Source organism: Cebus imitator, unplaced genomic scaffold, assembly GCF_001604975.1.
Source record: "Cebus imitator isolate Cc_AM_T3 unplaced genomic scaffold, Cebus_imitator-1.0 Scaffold27, whole genome shotgun sequence".
NCBI classification, from domain to species: Eukaryota; Metazoa; Chordata; class Mammalia; order Primates; family Cebidae; genus Cebus; species Cebus imitator.
The window spans coordinates 5,872,933-5,878,503 of record NW_016107342.1 but is presented as its reverse complement, the minus strand read 5'-3'; the positions used below and the strand labels follow the sequence as shown (position 1 = coordinate 5,878,503).

Here is a 5,571-nt window from a genome sequence, read left to right as displayed (position 1 = left end):
GTTATGCAACAACAGATCATTCATACAATCTCCTTTATCTTCATTGAAAGTCTAGCACTTGCAAAAAAAAAATTTTTTTTTTCAGCAGGTAACATAGGAAGCCATCATAATGTAAATGTTTAACTAAAAATGAAGTATCCTCTAAAAGCAGGCTTTTAAATCATTTCAGTATTCTACAAGCTAAAGTTAAAAGAATCCACACAAGACAGTGTGTAAAATGAGGTGGGGGAAAGGGGAACAAAGTTAAAACTTGTAAAGGGGCCCTGGAGAAAATGTGCAGGCTCCATTGGTTTATTCAACTTTTAAATCTTATTAAATTTGCTAGATGCGTGTTAGCATTCATGGTTCATTTATTTTTATTCTGACTTCTATAAATAGATACTCTATGAGCCCTGATAAATGACTTAAAATCTTGCTTGACTTCAGTAAAGAAATTAGCAAGTTAATCTTAAAAATTCTATGCACAGAAATGAATGAAAACCTTCCTCTGGGCCAGACTCCACTCCCTGCAAGTGCACCTCCCACAGTCCCTGGCCTCTTCTCGCCATCCTTGTTCTTTTTCTCTGGCTCTGTGTTTATAATATCTGGCATTCTCCCAAATCACCTAGATCTGGCTCTCTTGTAAAAACAAACAGAAGCTACCTGGGGCTCTTTATTCTCGCTCATTTACATTCTTTCCCTGCCAAGGGGTCAGAGATGTCAGAGTTTGTGACAACCAGTCAAGCTTAGCATGGAATGGCCCTTATCTACCAATGCAGTGTTTTCCTGCCTGTGAACATGCCAGCATTTCTTTATCTAAAATTATAAGTAAAAATGTAGGTAAGTGCCACGAATCAGAAACTAATGAATCTAAAAGTTCAGCCCAGAGCTGTGACCACCAGGAGACAAAAGCCTTATTCAAAGCTCACATTTAATAAAAAGGCAGGCAGTGGGTAAAAGGTAAAGATATAATCTATATGGGCAATAAAATATATGGAAAACAAAAGCAAATGTGAAATTCCATGTGGTTTAATCATACAGAATACATGTTTGAATAATTAGTAATCCACACTGAAGCACGGCTTCCTTGTAAGGAATTAGTTGGTGTGAGCTGAGAGTAATGTTGGTGTCATGTGTTCCATGAATTACAAACATATGGTTGGTTATATGATCCATCAATATGTTAAACAGCTCTCCTCTCTGCCCTGATAACCAGGGTTAGACATCTAAATTGGTAAGTCCATTAATAGCATTTCTGAACTCCCAAGAAGATTAAAATTGATTGCTGAAGAACAAAAACATCAGACATTACCATCCAAAGCTCAACCCTACCTGTCAAAATTTTATTCGTTAATATTTAATTTTTCTTCACTTCTCAGCATTTTGGCTAAGATCAAGTGTAATATCTGTTCTTATTGGTTTAATATTTAATTTCTCTCATTAGGAAGAATTTAAATTAAATTGCATTTTACTCCTGAGAAAGGAGGAGCAATAATGAAAAAAAGAAAATTTGAGAAACACTGCTGTAAATATGTAAAATCCCAGATGAGCATATAGAGAAGAAAATGAGCATGAGAAAGGCAGGCACTAAACGAAGTAACCTTAATAACAATCCAGTAGCCAGATCCATTTGTGTATTAAAAAGCATCAGAACTAGAGAAAGCCAAAGACAGGTTCTAATCAGCATTGGAAACTGAACTTGATGTCAGAAGACCTACACTGAGTCAGCTCCTAACGTGATTATGAGTTGCACAACCTTAGAGAAAAGCTACTTATTTGAGTTCCTTTTCCTTTTTCTGTAAAAATAGAATGAAAATGTCTAATTCCAAGGTCTCTGCAATAGTTAAATGTGATAGTATTGGTGAAGTGCTTTGCCAAGAAGAGATTCTGTTCAGTTGAAAGGTAACATCATCCAGTAGAATTATTTGCACATTGGAAAGCTCTGCATGGGCAAAAGATTATATTAATAAGCCTATAGGTAGCATTACTGTGAATTAGTGGTTAAAGAGAGTGTTAGACTGATAAAGGGGCTGCTCATTAGGAACAGTATGTCCTGTGTAGAAAACACACCAATGACCTAGAGAGCTATCTATTTTAAGGGGGTAGTAGGAAAGGTTCAGACCACTAAGAGGTAGTAAGAGAATACTTTTCTCCTATTTACTAAACCAGTAGTTCTCAGATGTCTACAATTCAAATCACCTGGTGTGCTTTTGAAAACTTCTGAAAAATGTCTGAACCTGGAAGATCATAAGTACTCCAGAGATATTTACAGAGTAAGTGAACACTGATAAAGTTGCAGTGAGGTATACATTCCCATATACTACTGGTGGGAGTGTTAATCAGTATAGTCTTTAGAAAATACAATCTATTCAGCCCAGTGTGGCGGCTCATGCCTGTAATCCCAGCACTTTGGGAGGCTGAGGCAGGTGGATCACAAAGTCAAGAGATTGAGACCATCCTGGCCAACATGGTGAAACCCCGTGTCTACTAAAAATACAAAAGATTAGCCGGGCATGGTAGTGTGTGCCTGTAGTCCCAGGTACTTGGGAGGCTGAGGCAGGAGAATTGCTTGATACTGGAAAAATGGAAGTTGCAGTGAGATGGAATCACGCCACTGCACTCCAGCCTGGTGATAGATTGAGACTCAGTTTCAATAAAAAAAAAAAAAAGAAAATACAATTTATTCATATGTATCTTTTTTTTTTTGGTTTGATGGTTTTAAATGTTTTAAGTTGGTACCCTTTGTGGAATAATTCTATGTCTAAGAATTCATCCCAGGGAAACAATCAGAGAGGAACCAAAATGTATCCATAAGGATACCCGTTACAGTATCATTTTATGTCTATATGTTGCACCATTCAGGATAGTTTGACTTGCTTTGAACATGCAAAAAACAGTTGTACTCTGTAAATCCATGTTGTCGGTGGGAATATCTGACAAGTAAACAAAAGAAACAATAAATCAAAACAAGATGCTGCAAAAAGTCAGGTGTCATCTCAGCCAAAACTCATTAATTTTTCAAAAAGTTGAGAATTTGCCAATGAATTCAGGTCTGGTCAGGTCAGGCCTTCCATCATCCTGGTGAGCTCAACTAATCTAACAATCAAACAGCAGACAATTAGCAATTAAAGCATCTTAAAGGAACAAGTAACATTGCAGGCTAAGGCAGGACAGGGAGAAGGAGAATCAGGTGTATTTCACTGGCTTTCTTTTTAAAAGTTCTCTTAAGTAAGGACTTTCCAGGATTTGCAACTCAATACTAGGTTAAGATTTTCCACCACAAATGACTTCACATTCTCAAGAGACTAACTGTTCACTCAAAGCCCTTCTGAAAAGCTGCTGAAATTATTGCAAGTTTTCTGTAAGTCCTACCTTCCTATTGGCTACAAGATAAAAATACTAGCTCAGGAGTGAGATAAGAAAGGCTCTTTTAAAAAAAAAAAAGTAGGAAAGAGAATAAAGTTCTATGAAGGAGACTAAATTCTGAGCTCTCAGATTTTTAATGTCAACAACCCAAAATATAAGAATGAGAACTAAGAGGTCAATAGCATTTGTATCAAATGCATATACCAAATACTATTAAGCCCCTACTCACCAAAGGAGTCAGACCAGGCAAGTAATCCTGGTATGAGGAAATCTGCAGAAGATATACAGCAACCAAATATATACTGATAAACAGCATATGTGTAGTACCTGATGTTTCTCAAAGCATGTGAAAGTGCTTTGAGAAGCATCGGGCACTATACGTGTGCTACTGAGAAACACACATGCTTTGAGAAACATCAATTCTCATATTAATCCCATAAGGTAGGCAGAAAAACAATGGTTTAACAAAGACAGGCACACAGATCTAGGCTGGCTGACTTGCCCACATTTACAGAGCCAACTGATTACTGAAGGCACCAATATTCAAATCTAGCTCTTCCAATTTCTTTACAACACATCACACTAGGACAGCATATAGAATTTATGTGTGACATGAGAACATGAGTAAGCAGGATAGAGTGCTGTGGCCACAGACCTGAGAGCCACATTGCTCATTTCCAAGTCCCAGTGCCATCACCTATTCAGTAGTGTGATTGGAAGAAAATGATTAAAACAGTCTGTGCATCAGTTTTCTCGTCTGCCAAACTGGGATAATAATGGGGCCTTAGGGTGACTATGAAGATCACATATAAATGTTGACCACAGTGACTAGCACACAGCAAAAGGTTCAATAAATGTTAGCTTTGACCACCATGAGCATCAAGAACAATTCTCTGATTAGTCAAGGTTAGATGCAAATACACTGAGCCCAGAGGCATGTTACATGTGTGTAGGTGCTGTTGAGGGGCTCAGAACATAATAACCTAAAATATGGCACCTTGGCATACTGAAACTTTTAGGCTGAAGAAATGCAAGAAAAACTCCTTCAGTATCAGGAAGGTCTCTCTGACCTGACCCCATAGTTCTCCCCTGAAGCTAGTCAAAAAACGGAAGAAGGACTTTCTGACCTTCCTTTGAAGCAGATCATTGACCCTCATCTAAGAGGTGCTTCTTTATACCGGGAGAAAAGGAACATCCTTATTTCTGAAGATGAAGGGTCACTGTTTTGAGTTGAATGTGTCCCCCAAATTTCCTGTGTTGAAAACTTAATCTCCCATGCAACAGTGTTGAGAGGTGGAATCTTTAAGAGGTGACTAGGAATGAATTAATGCCATTATTTCGGGAGTGGGTTATTTATCGTAAGGATGCATTCCTAAGAAAATGATGAGCTCTAGCCCTCTTCACTTCTCACTCTCTCACACGCACTCTCCTTCCCTTCTACCTTATGCCATGGGATGATGCAACAAAAAGGGCCCCACCAGATGCCTGGTCCTTGATATTTAACTTCTCAGCCTCCAGAACCATGAAGCAAGTAAACTTACATTGTTTATAAGTTGCCCTGTCTCAAATATTCTGTGGTAGCAGCACAAAATGGACTAAGTCATGGAGCAGGATCTGAACCAATAGACCTTTCCAAGTCCTCCCCAATTTATTCCCATCACATTATACTCTTTTTATCCTAACACATTTCTCCACAACTATTCACTGTTTATCAAACCTAGCCTAAAAATACTCAGGTTTACCCATTTCTGAGGGTCTCAATTTCCTTAGGAAGGCTCTCATATCACATAAAATTTATTAAATAAATTTGTATGCTTTTCTCTTGTTAATCTTTTTGTTGTTGTTGTTGTTATAGAGGCCTCATCCAAAACCTACAATGGGTAGAGGAAAAAAATACTTTTCCTCTCCTCCACTGTATTAGTTTCCTATTGCTGCTGTAACAGATTACCACAAAATTAGTAGCTCAAAAGTTACACAAATGAGTTATCTCAAAGTTCTGAAGGTCAGAATTCCAATATGGGTCTTACTGGACTAGAATCAAGCATCCACAGAGCTTCATTCCTTATGGAAGCTCTAAGGGAGAATCTGCTTCCTTGTCTTTTCTAACTTCCAGAAGCTACATTTACTCCTTGGCTCATGGTGCCTGCCTTTATCTTCAAAGCACATCTTTGCAACCACTACTGCTTCTGACTATCCCTTCTCTTTCCCTGCTTCTCTCATCACATC

At 38.1% G+C, this 5,571-nt stretch overlaps 1 pseudogene; it reads left to right on the top strand.

The window, feature by feature from the left end:
• Positions 1-1,346: 1,346 nt before the first annotated feature.
• LOC119470318 lies at positions 1,347-1,473 on the top strand (annotated as a pseudogene).
• Positions 1,474-5,571: the final 4,098 nt, after the last annotated feature.